The 14,822-nt window shown below is 39.4% G+C and overlaps 2 long non-coding RNA genes across 4 annotated transcripts; both read left to right on the top strand.

Annotated features, from left to right (window-relative positions):
- The first annotated feature begins 2,802 nt into the window (after positions 1-2,802).
- On the top strand, positions 2,803-3,726 carry LOC136259125 (uncharacterized). 3 transcript variants are annotated; one of them, XR_010703212.1, is made up of 4 exons: positions 2,803-2,858; positions 3,075-3,343; positions 3,399-3,590; positions 3,649-3,726. It is a non-coding gene; the product is annotated as an uncharacterized lncRNA (long non-coding RNA). The 3 variants fall into 3 exon arrangements; XR_010703211.1 differs by lacking the exon at positions 2,803-2,858 and adding an exon at positions 2,948-3,018; XR_010703210.1 differs by lacking the exon at positions 2,803-2,858 and having other exon boundaries at positions 2,955-3,343.
- Positions 3,727-4,273: 547 nt separating this feature from the next.
- On the top strand, positions 4,274-5,253 carry LOC136259126 (uncharacterized). The gene is made up of 3 exons (XR_010703213.1): positions 4,274-4,887; positions 4,938-4,990; positions 5,049-5,253. It is a non-coding gene; the product is annotated as an uncharacterized lncRNA (long non-coding RNA).
- The last annotated feature ends 9,569 nt before the right edge of the window (positions 5,254-14,822 follow it).

The raw sequence follows: 14,822 nt of genomic DNA, 5'->3' as shown, positions 1-14,822 counted from the left end.
CAAACAGACCAATAACCAAGTATATACATACATTTTGCAACTTGCAGAGGTACCTACACCCTGTAGTACAAGTGTAGAATGTTGTGAAGTGTATAAAATTCCAAGAAGAATTGGATTCCTGCAGGTCCCCTGGTCCTGGGTCCACTGTTTTTACCTACCACTCCCTCCTAGCAAAATCCTAACTTTGAAAGGACAGTACTTCCGGACAAATTCAATCATTGGCTGACACCTGGTGTAATTGACAGGAAATTGTCCAGTGACCGAACGTTATTTTGTGCACTGCATATAGTTCTGTGATGTCAGGGTGGTGGTAAGGGGTGCTGGTAACCCTGGGAATAATAATAAACAATCTAGATAAACAGGTTTTCATGTTTCCGTAGCTCCATAGTGCTTGAACAGTATAATTAACCATTTCTGCAGTGGAAGCTTCCTCAGGGTAGGGCATCTCCCGTTCCTAGTTTGAACTGAATCTGCCCAGCTATCATTGGGGTATACTTATCCTCAAAATTCATCTTAATTCAGCTCTTCATATAGCCACACAGTCTACGATGATTCCTGTAGTAAACGGAAAAGGGTTAAAAGGAATTATCAAGGTCAACCATAGGCTGGCCTTGGACAAAAGGAAGTGATATCTGCACAAAAACAGCCAAGCTGTGAAAAAAGGTGCTTCCTTAAAAAGCCTGGGTGAAAAAAGTTGTGATTTCAAAGGTAGTGGTCAACAAATGGCTGCAACGATGTTAATGCTAATAAATATAGTAATGGCTGTGCATTGTTAAAATTTATTAGTATTAACATCATTGTAGCCAGTTGTTGGCCGCCACCTTTGATTTCACAACTCTTTTTCACTCAGGCTTTTTAAGGCCGCACTTTTTATCACAGCTTGGCTGTTTTTGTGCGGTCATCTTCTCAGTTTCATAATTTTACCAAGGCACACTTCCTTGGATGTCTCAATTGTAACTACGCCACTAAGCACCATCCTATTTTCATCTTGATCTTTCTTCTATTGAGGAGTCTTGCATGGCCAATCCACTTTTCCCCCTCGCGGTGTCTCGCACGATCAGAGGCGTAGCTAAGGGGGGGCAAGGGGGGGCATTTGCCCCCCCATCACTAAATGATTTTTTTTAAAACCTTCGTCCGAGCCTTCGTCACAAGTTTACCAGTATTAAACTGACACGCAAATGACTGTAAATTATGTACACTACTACGCGGTATCACCAGGGGTTGCTAGTGAATGCGCACACACAACATTCAACTCGCTCTTGAATCCATCGAACGAAAATATTAGACACATACTTCTATATTTACAGGGTAGCCTAGATTACTCTCGTGATAGAACATTTTTGAATCTAAAAAGAGTGACCCGCTTCTCCACGGCAGGAGTCACAACTCACAAGTGACAAAGGAGACCAGATGATGCTACGAACCTACTGTCTACGAGGTGATAAAGTGTTAGCTAAATAAATGTACCAAGTTTATTTTATCGAGTCGATCACACTGGACCTTTGTACGTACGGCAGTGCAGTCTGTTTTTACTTTGTCAGTCAGTCAGTCAGTCAGGTGGATCAGTCAAGCTTACAAGTTCTGCTAGCAAGACAGGTGGGATTTCGTGCAATACATGGTATTTGAATTTCGCTGAGTGAAGTGAGTGAATACGTCATCCTGTCAGTAGTGTGCTAGAACTGCAGCACAGGCTGTGGCTAACGTAAAGTAACTTGTATTTGCACTAAAGTATTAGCTCTACCGGACTGTGGATGAATTTGTTGGAGTACAGTTGTGGCACGTGCGATGATGCTCGACGAATATAGCTACCTCGATTGGAAGCAGTCAGTACTGAAATGGTTACGTAGCTAGTTATTTAAGCTGTAATAATACAACACCGTATGTTGGCTAGCCCACCATTGGGTCATTAGCCTTTTTTGCAATTATGAATATTTTGAGTGTTTCGTGGGGGCATGCCTGCCCCTCCATCACCTTCTGGCTAGCTACGCCCCTGCGCACGATGTTTACACCTATTAGAAATTATAAGCGCCTCTGAAATAAATCTGAAGCTGACTGCATTTATAGACCACTGCCTGCTGCACAATAAGCATACTAGTCCATTATGCCGCCTAGCTACTAGAGTAGTTTAGGGACATTGTGTAAATGCACCATGACGTATGAAGAGCTGCTGTAGCTCGACTTAGCTAGTAATTGCTCGCCTGCTACACAATGAGCATGCTAGTCTATTATGTCACTTAGCTACTAAAGTTTAGAAACATTGTGCAAACACATATGTGACCGGATTTGACAAAACCCGGCTTCGACGCACATTAAAAAAAAAAAAGTTTTATTGAATAAATCAGGCCTACATAACGTAATGCAACTATGGTTCAAGTTTGAAAACCGTACGATAATGCATTGCTTCAATACAAGCCGTCATACATTGTGTACAATAATAAAAACTTACTTTCAGGCTTTTCCGCATACGTGAAGTTGACAAATCGTTGACAGCCGCTTCGACAAATCGCCATTCATGACTCCGATGAAAACCGTAATTATGCAGAGCTCAGCAACACGTGATTTTGTAACACGTGAGGTAGAAAGAATGCAATTTTGGGCGAAGTGATGAATGAATCGTTCTATCAAGAAGTGTATGAACGCACTACAGGTAAGGGCGCTTCACCTTGATGTCCTTAAAGGTTAGGATTATTATGAGTTTATTAATGAAGCCTGTTTTGGACGATGCGCTTTATATAGAAGTTACTTCATTGTGTCTTTCCTGCAACGTGATTGTGAAGTTATATTGCTGTTTTTTTACAGGTGTTATCTTAATGCGATACAATGGGTGACTACTGTCTATTACAGGAATACAGTGAAAGGTAAATAATACATAAGTGTTACAAGCTATTTTAAGGGAGTACTTGGCTGAGGACACACCAGGTCTCGTGCTTCCTCTGAGCAAAACTCTCTTATTTTGTTGTGGAGGTACCACTGCCGTTCAAGCGAAAGTCCTGGTGGGTCGATCACTGCTGGCAACTGGTATTGTGATGGCTTCCAAGTTTTGTCACTCAGAAGATTGATTTCTTTCTCAACAGTGTCGCTGGAGGTTTTTACAAAAACTGATCCATGATGTTGTGCTGAAAATCTAAAATGATGGAATTTAGTGATGCCCTTCAGTGCCGTCATCTTGGTATCAAAGAAGCTAGTCCAGTTGTAGAACAATACGGAAGAGGTGCCATCATAACTGCCAACTAGCTGAGGGTGATTGACTGTGGCTGACCGGTGCACAACTCCAGCTATCTCCTCCAAGGTGCTTACCTCCGTCCTTTTAAACAGTCGTTTGAAAAGCCGAAGCACCAATCGGGTGAGAATTTTGTGTGACCTACAAGCAAGAATGATATGGTTATTTCCACATGTAGCCCTGTCATCACTCTCCACAGTAAATATGCCATCATGTACCGATTCTTGTTCTGGCCACAACAATTATCAGCATGCAAATGTAGGTGGGTCTCACCAAAACTATGTGTCTCAAGGTAATGGTGAAGCATCGAGATGATAGCATTGGACCCCTTACCAACATTGAATGCCTCGTCAATGAGATAGTTAACCTGGTACGAGACATAATTAATCACTGTTGTTTATAATGCTGGTATGTACTTACTTGTCTAGGTATTGCCTCACAGCAGACGCCAAATATGGCGCATTTACGGGGAGTGAGAAAATAAATTGACCCGGGCTGCATAGGATAATGGACCTGTTTGGAGAATGGTGAGCATTGTTCATACCTAACACCAGTACCTGCTGAACCATATCAAAACTATAGTGTACTGTTGTTGATAGTAGCAATGGCCTGCTGAAAGTCCCAAATGGTGGAGGCTGAAAGTTATCTCCAACAGTATAAAATTCCTTTAAATTTGTGTGAGCTTTTTGGCAGATCTTGTAAAATGTCCTTTGTAATGCAACCAATGTCAGGTGGTTTTCAGCTGTTTTTAATACCTGTTGTGTGTGCAAAGTATACAGTAGGTCACTGTAAGACTAACATTGTGATTTACTCACATTGCTTTTTTCACTGGTAGGTCTGTTTACAGTCAGTTGGTGATCATGGTGTTATTCTGTTGGCAGGTCTAGCACAAATCGCTCATTGGCTTACCAACAACAATGAATGGAAGGAGTGACCGCCAGTACACACAAAATGTGGTATATGCCACTACCTGCATTCCAGCTGATCTACATGACTCCTGATAAAACTCCCAGATGGTCTGTGATGTTCAAAATAAACGGGTGAGCAGTTATGTACAATGGAACCAGCTTTTGGCGGTCACCTATATAGAAAGACCACCTGTCTAAATTTCAAATTTCAAACCCCAAGAGAGAATTTTATACCCTATCAATCTGTCTAGACAAGCAACCTGCCTATTGCCAAATTTTTTGGTTCAAAGGTAACCGTTTCCATGGTTCCACTGTAATTGACATAAATGACATTTGTGTAGACTTTACCCATACCCATTTGCTGCGACTTGATGGAAGGAGTTTTATATCATCTCTTTTATATTCTGGAATCCTTTCTGGAAGTAACAAGGCATTTTCCTCAGCATAGTTTTGTAAAAATTTCACCATGTACTTCTTTGTTGAATATGGGAATGAATGCTTTGGTGCCCGTTTGGTGTTTTTGTGAACACGTGTCTCTAGTCCATTCTTAATGTAGTGCTGCTTAAGGTTTTGGTGCCGATCTTTACCAACTGCATGTAGGAAGAGGAAAGTTTTCCAACAAATTGTCATACCGTGGTGTTTGTATTTCATTGTTACTCTACTCCTTTCTGTTGTATTACTGTGGCGACCATCAATGACTGTTGGTGTCAGTAAGACTGCTGACTCGATTTGCCCCAAGAGGACTAAGTCAAGTTCATCGTGAGTTAAAAAGTTTGCTTGTGCACGTGTTTGTATGTAGTGCTCAATAGGGAACAAAGTGCTGCAAGGACTGCCATCAGGTTCTACCAAGTTGCACTTACAAGTACGTTCAACAAACTTCCTACATTTTGCTATGTCACATGATTCTGTAATGTTGCTAGGTATGGATGGCTCACGATCGATGGCTACAAGTGATGGAGTTTCTTCATTATGAGGTGGAGTTACCACAGCTGTGGTTTCAGCAAGTACTTCATTCACCACCAATGGCACAAGGCTGTCAATATCTTCAAACAATTCTATTAGTATACACGGACTATTATACACTAATCAGTTATTCCATTACTTATTTACTTGAATTTAATTAATTTTTTTTGTGTCAATCTTAACTATGTTTTACCTCTGTCGGAGAATGCATTTTCATCGTCATTGTACACTGCTTCATTGTATGAAGGTGGCATCTGTTTAGGTCTCTCCACCTCTTCATCGGAATTGCTTTCATCACCTAGGAAAATTACAATAATTTACACCTCTCTCTAGTGTTTCCGCTTTAATTTCTGTTTCATCATTATCCGTCACTTCGTCATTTCCGGTGAAATATTCAGCAATAAGCGCCTCCATTTCATTGCTGTCACTGTTCTCTGAGCGAACGTATTCTTCGCTGGTGAGTGTGTGAAGAATAGAAGCGATGCTTCTAGCAGCCATGGCCTATCTTCCCGCCGAGAAGACAAACCGATCGATTTGTTCGCCATCCGTGTTCTTCCATGTAAGGTACAGCTTATTCTGTTATAACTCGCTCTATGTATGCTTAAATAAGTTGAAACTTCAGAGCAAGATGCGTTTAATAAGTATCAATGCATTGGTGTATTAAAATGAGTTTTTTTAAAATTGCGATTTTTTTTGTTTTGCTTTTTACGCAAGATATTAGTTTGTGTGTCGAAGCCGGGTTTTGTCAAATCCGGTCACATATTCTGGGGAATAGCAAGTGACCTATAATTAATGCAGTCAGGTTCAGACACTTTTTCAGAGGCGCTTATAATTTCTGATTGGTGTAAACATTGTATGAGACACCGCGAGGGGGGAAAAGTGGATTGGCCATGCAAGACTACTTGCAGAGGTACCTAGTACAAGTATAGAATACTGTGAAGTGTATAAAATTCCGAGAAGAGTTGGATTTCCACAGGTCCCCTGGTCTTGATTCCACTGTTTTTACTTACCCAGGAGGGAGGCCAGACATGATGGTATTAAGTTATACGTTTTTGGCTTGTACTGACCACAAGGGTATGCCCAAGTTAACCTCTGAGGTTAACAGTCTACTACATTGTGCCAGCCTACTTGTATCAGTCACCTTTACTGCAGTAGTAAAATGTATTTAGACTCTATTTAGGCTGTTTTGGATGGGTAATAAATCTCATATACTCCACCTTGTTTTCTAATATACTCCACGCCTTCAGGCACAATATAACATATGCTCAAAATCCGGTTTGTCCAATCGCTATGCATTGTTCACGTGCGGTGATTTAACAAGCGCGATTATTTTGTCACGTGAGGACGTCTAGTTGCCATGGCGCTAGTATTATCGTAAGAAAACCAGCCGCTTTTGCAGAGCCTACAGCAGAAACAGCCGTGGATGAGGTAAGTAATCTGAGTGTAATGTGAAATAGAGTCTAAAGCAGTTATACGGGCACAATGTGGAGTCTATGAAATTTATAAACCCTCAGGCCCTTAGTAGCGCCCTCGCTTCGCTCGTGCGCTACAGCCCGGGCCTTCGGGTTTATAAATTTCATAGACTCCACATTGTGCCCGTATAACTATTATTAAGACTCTATTTAGGCTGTTTTGGACGGGTAATAAATCTCATATACTCCACCTTGTTTTCTAATATACTCCACGCCTTCAGGCACAATATAACATATGTTCAAAATCTAGGTTTATCCAATCGCTATGCATTGTTCACGTGCAGTGATTTAACAAGCACTATTATTTTGTCACGTGAGGATGCATAGTTGCCATGGCGCTAGTATTATCGCAAGAAAACCAGCCGCTTTTGCTGAGCCTACAGCAGAAACAGCCGTGGATGAGGTAAGTAATCTGAGTGTAATGTGAAATACAGTCTAAAGCAGTTATATGGGCACAATGTGGAGTCTATGAAATTTATAAACCTGAAGGCCTGGGCTGTAGCGCATGAGGGAAGCGAGGGCGCTACTAAGGGCCTGAGGGTTTATAAATTTCATAGACTCCACATTGTGCCCATATAACTATTATTTATAACCTGATTGCCATTAGTACTTTTACTTGTGGTATTCAAGATCACCTGCACAACCAGTTTTTAAGCTAGAATGAACAAGGCATTAGTGCATCTCATTATCTCCCAAAGATTAAAGGGTTAATTATGCATACCATTTTCTAAGCCATAGCAGCATAAGCTAAGTTTGACCATATAACTGTATCATTCCAAAGCAAGCAGATGGTCTAGACTGCATGAAGTCCTTATGACTTCCTTTCCTACAAAGGTCCAATTGATTCCATAGAAGCCCTTCATGAGACCAGTAACTACTCTTTAAATTGCTGTACTATCAGTATCAGTGAGTGTTTGATAAGTAATCAGCTCTGCAGTACATTGGTGGCCCCAATGTTTGAAACAAACATGTCAGTGGCAGAAACACAGGTAAGGAGAAACAGTAAAAGTTAAAATGTCCGGTCAAATTGCTTGATGTCCACTCAAATTTTGCAATACCCTGACAGTACGGCAGGACATGTCTGAAAAGTTATTTCACACACTGATATGACACTACTCCTGAAGAGAGACAAGGAGAGCAAGTCTTTTGTGAAATACAGCACTGATCAGCATGACCCATACCACTCCTTAATGTTGAAAATACAAGTGGGATAAAAGAACCTTCATTGTTCATACTACCATTGCTTCTCACTTTCAAAATATAAATAAACTATGGTGAGTATACTTGGGTATCATGATATGAAGGTGCAACAGCCTTAACTTTGACATCAAAAAAAAGTTCCTTCAGATGTTTGCTTACGTACCTCCCAAGAATCCTGGAGCATAAACGTCTACACGAGCTCCATAATCATTATTAGCTGCTGCATATTTAAGGATGGGTCTCCAGTGCTTGAAATAAGCAGACAAAAATGCTAGGACATACACTGCTTGAAGGTTCTTAGTTTACTAATTTGTTATGATGCCTTACTGTAGTTATACTGATAGTAAAGTGTCAGTAAACTTAAGTATATGGAACATAATTATTTTACTAAGTTTTAAACTCTCAGTAAAACATCAGTGAATGCGGGTTTACTGAAAAACTACTAAAATAACAAACAATTAACTGTTCCATATACTGGGGATATACCACTGTAGTAAACTAAGATACTTCAAGCAGTGATAGCACCTAAACCAAACTATTTTTGATCAGACATTTGTAAAACTTGTTCAGACATTGAATACTTTCACCAAGAAAAATTGTTATATTAAGTCTGATATGCATTTGTCTGAGTAAATTTTATACCAATTTTGGTTGGACATGATGTCCGACCAAAATAGAACATGTTCAGACAAACACCAATTTTGGTCAGAAAATGTCAGATGTCCGACCATTATTTCAAGCACTGGGTCTCACCTGTAAAGAGGCTGCAACGGATGCATGAAAACAGCATTTTCTGGTTACATAAAACGAGTATATCGCCCGCCCACACTGGCTGTACTTGGCTGCATGACACGGCTTTCATAATTTTTGTAGAATGTTCTAGAACAATCTAGATTTTCCATTGGTAGATCTATGAAATTATGAACTTGACTATTGAGTAGATTTTAGCTAGGATTTTCATTTATAAAGTAGAAATAAAGTGAGATGATCAGCCGTGATAGCAGTGGCTTAGTGGTTAAGGATTTGGGTGTTCAGTATGGAGGTCCCTGGTTCGAACACTGGTCAGTAACTTTTTAAAACATTTTTTACCACGTGGTGACTGTTCTATTAGAGTATTTTGACTCCACGATTTATAGTTGTTTGGTTTTTGCCTTGTAACTCTGTAGCTGTCAATGCAATTTCTTTTAAACCACAAAAGGTTTGAGCTAACCTATATGCATACTGATTTTTAAGTTATTCCCATAAGTGATTTACCCTGTAGGTGTGAAAAGTCAGCCTTTTTTAACACAAATAACTGTCCATAGCTCTATGAATATTAATCAGATTTGCACCAAACTTGGTACGTGATTGTGCCACAATACGTTCTTAAAGTGTACCAAAGCTCAGACAATTGAGCTGCAATTTTGCATTTTATAATGGATTTTGTAAAGTGTGCGAAAAGTAAGCTACCCGAGACCACCAAACAAAGAAAAAAATGAAGAAATAAGCCAAATTTTGAAGGCGTATATTTCACGATTGCATTAAGCAATCTTGCTCAAATTTGGTATGTGGGGTCCTGAAGGTGGAGGGCATTTGCAGTATAAAAATGATTCCAATTCAATAAGTAAATATAGAGCTAAGTATACATGAATCCTGTGTTTTGTTTCTTCCTTTAAATATACTCACTGCATGGTGCACCAGCTTTCTTGGCCTCATGACACACTACCATGTGTCATGATTCAGTAAAGACTGAGATACTCTAATAGAGCAGTCACCTACATTCAACTCTAAGAAATTGTTTAATGAATACCACTAAGCTGTATGGCTGCCCTCTAGTGGTACAAGTCACTCAGATTAAAGTGTTGTGGACAGAAATGAACTTGACCAGAAATAGGAATGAGCACATTTTGCTTTTTTCCACCTATTTTTCTTTCCAACCATTTTTTTTTATTTCTTACTTATTTTGCTCAAACTTTCAGTAAAAATTAATTACAGAATCTCAAGCTTACAAGCATGTGTATCTGCTATATTAGAATTTCATACATAGTGACTGTTCTATTAGAGTATCTCAATCTTTAGTCACCGTTTCCTATTGTCCTAATACCATGTGTGACTGTTATATTAGAGTATCTTGATCTTTATCATGCAAAATGTGCTAAGTTGCCATTCCTTGGTGCCCATTTTTCCAATTTTCTACCTATTTTTCTAGCATTTTGCTCTTTGCTCTTACCAACATATTTTTCCAAAAAGTTTGCAGGCAAAATCAGCATATCCCTAACCAGAAATATGCAATATTACCTAGAAAATTTTTGAACATATTTTGAACACTGTGTACCACATCAATCAGATGATGAATACGTAGTACATGCAATCTGGTGTATATTGAGCACATATCAATGACAGTTTACATTGGGTGTATATGTGTATGTATAATATAATACATTGTGGCCACACTATCTGGTTTTGACATATCAACTATTATGTGTGTAGTTCAGTAGTATTGTACAGTAGGAATCATGAAGGTGTGTTTTACTGTAATAAAATCATTAGCCAGAAAAGCCAGCCTCACAATACCATCATGACATCCTGGCAGTATTATAGCTATAAGTAAGCCCAGTGACTTTTATTGTGATCTGAAATGTTTACAATAAGTTGCTTCTAATTTATTAAAATTAATACCACTACCAACAAATTAACCGCATGACTGATTGATGACTTCAGACAAAAATAACCTGATAATACCTAACTAAGGCTGCGGGCTTAATTTTTTCAATACTACATATTGTTTCAGTTCAACAGGATACTGCAGTACAGTACATACAGTGCACACATTATGGATCTACCTTTGTGTCCTGTCTACAGTATTTTTGTATGTCCATACACTAGTATTGTGTCTACAGCTTTGCCTACAACAAAAAGGGCTATTTTTATATCATCACCATAAAATTTTGGCATATCTAAATATACAGTACAGTTCACGGGTAACGTCGCATGTACACGTATGATGCACGTGACATGCGCTCGAGTGACCCGTGTGGATGCAGCAAGGCTACAGTAATACTCCACGATAGCTAACTTTACTTGAGAGTGTCACGCAAGACTAGATAACAGGTCTCACCTATGGTCTTGGGAAGCAGCAGTGGCTCAGTTCCACCAGCCGTGAAGTCTCCTATTGCAATGCCTGTGTTGTAGTTACCGAATACTTGGTAACTTAGCTACTGACTTGACCTTGACTCTGTCACGGACTACAGTCAGTACTGTAGCTAGCAGTAGCTACCGTAAACCTAGATGGATTGGTTGCCAAGTAATGCCACAGAACCCCAGTTAGTGCATTTTTCCATTTGTATTTTCTTTATCTAGATAGTTAAAGGAATAATCAACCGAAATTTCAACTCTAGAAGCCAAGAAATTTTGAAGTTACAGCGCTACAAAGTGCTAACAGCAAAAAATCGATTTGTACAGTGACAATTAACTACAGGCGTTTAATAAAACGATCATAAAATACGGATGCAGTCCTCTACCAAGATGAAACTTGCACCATCGAATTCTCCATGAACAAGCAAATCCATTGCTAGGTAAGTTTTGTCTTCCAGGCCTTTCCTACGTCCACGGGGGACCACCGAAGGCAAACAAACATGAGAAAAAGCAATAGTGAACCGCACGTCCAATGCAAGGCAGACTAACACTGATATCTTCTGTCTCCTTGAGAGTACTGACACAAACAAAGATTTTGGAACTCCTCTTGCTTTTGGGATCACAATGCTACCAAGGTTTTTGGTGTTATCACTTTTCTTCATTGCGAAACAAGCGCTTTAGAATTTACGGATTTTTTCATTTTCGTAAATATTCGGTGTCACCTAAATATTCCACCCATTGCGTTCTGCGGGCCCAACGTGCGTTTATTGCATTCTGCTGTATACTTAGCTAGCTAGGCTTGCACGATGGGAGCGATCACAAATGTTTATGCGATTTAAGTGTTGTATGAAGTTACTAAACTCAGTAGCGAGTGTTCTCATGTGTGGCGAGTTTCTCGCACGGTTAGTGCACATTCACACAATATTCCACAGGTATTGTATAGTACATTGCAAAAGAATGATCCCGCGAGAAGATGCGAGCATTACTCGCATGTGTATACTCGCGACGTTACCTGTGAGCTGTACTGTACAATACTCCCCATGCATTTAACACAACATGCTCGAAATTTTGGCAAGCAAGGCAAAGTTTATAATTATAAGCGCGCTGATTTTTTGGCACCTGTAGCTGATGAAGATCTATTGAGTACTAACAATTCCCAGTGACCTCACACAATATCCTACCTCAAAGCTGGATGAAGTATCAAATGTGAAATTGTTCAGGGAACAAGTGAACAATGATATAATCGTGTGACATTATGGCTACCACAAAACAATCCATTCTTTGTTTCAAGTTCCTGTTCACAGAATAAGATCTCTCCGATAACTGGAATCCCCGTATCCTTATAACATGATACCTTCTGATAACGCTATTCACCTTAAGTCATGGAACACAACAGCATTTGGTAGCGAGATCAATCATATACTAATTTCTAATAAGCAATGTGCAGTGTTATTATTAAATGCTATCCCACTAGGGACCTGTGAGAAGGATAAAGCCTGTGAATGCAGAGAGTCAGAAACACGTTACTGAAACACTGAAGTGGAACTTCCCTTATCTAGACTTCTATTATCTGGGCACCTCCATTGTCTGTACAGCCCAAATTACTTGTGGAGCTTGTAGTCTATTGATCATAATGAAGGAAGTTTGGGTTCAATAAAAGCACAAAGATGGAGCCTAAAGGTTGCTGTCTACCTGTTTAGTGGTCGTTATTCTACTATATATAATAACAACCATTTGGTTGCTAGGTGATACAATATTTTTATAGCACAGGAGGGTGATCATGAATGTTATTGCTATTTACCATGTAGAACTCAACAAGAGTATAAAAACACAGATAATTATACATAAATCAGTTAAAGGAAGAAGAGGTACAAGGATAAGTCACGTCATCTTTAAATTGAAGGGGTCAGCGGTAAAAGGGGACAAGTGCCACTTTGAAAAATTAGGTAACTATGTAGTGGGCATTAAACAGAATTTTGGGACATAATTGAATTATTGTAACATTTGCTAAAAATTAGTTTGAGTCTACCATGAATTTTAAAATTCTGTTGTTTACTTAGTGACAACATTATTCACATAGCTAAAACAAGCCATTCTAATTATTAGAAATAGTCAGGAAAATTTAAAATGGCACATGTCCCCTTTTTCCACTGACCCTTCAATTGATTAATATCATCCAGTACGACTAGAGAATCACGTAGAGAATTCCACAATTTGATGGTAGAAGGGAAGAAAGAATTTAAATATGTGTCAGTTTTGGTAAACAAAATAGTGAAGCACTTGCTGTGTCCACAGGTACGTAGATGATGTACGGTAATTGTGTCAACAAGAACAGGTAATATTTTGCCAAACAAAGCCAGCTTTAAGAAGCTTCTCCAGTGTTCAAGTGACAGCCAGTTTAAGTGTTCAAGCATGGTAGTCACACTACTGTGATAAGAGAAATTGTTTGTAACAAAACAGTCAGCACTGCTTGGAACCTTTTCTATTTGTTTTATTTGGTACAGAAGATGTGACTTATGCAATTCCACTTCCCTCATTATCCATCCTGAGATTAGCTCAGGGTGTGAAAGTGCAGGTACTTCACCTAGGGGCCTGTTGAAATTCCTGTGGCTTCCACAGGGTACTAGAATCCCCAAGAATTCCTACCTCCAAACATCTTAGTAAAACATGCAGTATTAACTAAGGTTTAGAAAAACGTGTTCTGAACATGGACCTATTATAGGAGAATCTGTGAAATCCTGCACACCTTACCAAAACAACTACCATCTGTTGATGGTAGCAACTTACTCACGACAGGATCAGACTAGCGGCTTATTGTTCTAACAGCAAGGAGCTACATCAGAGGAGGTTGGTCAAGCTCATCAGCCTATGATGTAACATTACACAACCAAGCATTGTTCTAGGTGTTAAGACTTGTTTAGCAGCTATGAAAGCAGCACATTGTATTGAGAAGGTTTGTAAGGGTGCTGGGACACTCTGGTATGGATATAAAATCTGTCTTTTAGAATATTAAGAGGTGTGAAGGTTGAATTAGTTCAACCCTTTCTTTGAGATCACGAGATGAATGATGAGGCATGACCAACCTCCTCTGGAGTTACATTAACATCATAACATAACCTCAAAGCATGTGTATAGATATGTGACTGTAATTACTGTTATTGTAAGACAGGATGTTGATGGTCACTTTGGTACCAGCAGGCTTGTTGAGTACATACTGTATTATGTCTGCCAATATACACAAACCAATTAACCAGTTATCAGGGGCGTAGATACACCCGGGCCTGCCTGGGCAAAGGCCTAGGTAATCACTGCTGGTACCCAGGCTGCGAGCATAACAAATTACAGCGCCTGCCCTGGCACGCCCCTACTGAAACGAACTAAAATACATACTTGTTCTCTTTTTTCTTTGCACATCTGTGACACTTTTTGAGCAGTTGTTACATATCATCAAAGATCGCCTATTTTGAAGATTCCTTTGTCAATTAAGTAAAGTTCTATATAATGCACAGCATCACCTGATTACATCTTGAAATCTGAGCGGTCGCAGATTGAGCACACGCGATTTTGGTGAAATTTCTTAGTCGAAATAATGGTAGACCGATGAAAAACTGACAAAAGTTGTGGCTACCATCATCTTCCAGGTCATGGTGGGAAGAGCTGTGGTCATGTCATCGTCAAGGATTCCGGAAGCAAGACTAAAATCTTGACTAAAATATTAGTGTTAGATATACAAAGCGCTTGGATATATGAAGTACGCCTAAAGAAAAGTTGTATACAAGTACAAAAGAGTGAAAAAGAAATTGCTACTGGGGCTGGAGCATTAATTAATTTAAGTCAGTTGCTTCTATAATATTCATGCAGTAATATTAATAGCTTAGCTGCATGAACAGCAGTGTGGTAGCAAGCTAGGTACACGTACGCACTTTTAAACAATTTTTCAAAAGC

Source organism: Dysidea avara, chromosome 6 (assembly GCF_963678975.1).
Source record: "Dysidea avara chromosome 6, odDysAvar1.4, whole genome shotgun sequence".
Taxonomy (NCBI): Eukaryota; Metazoa; Porifera; class Demospongiae; order Dictyoceratida; family Dysideidae; genus Dysidea; species Dysidea avara.
This window is presented reverse-complemented; position numbering and strand designations above follow the sequence as displayed.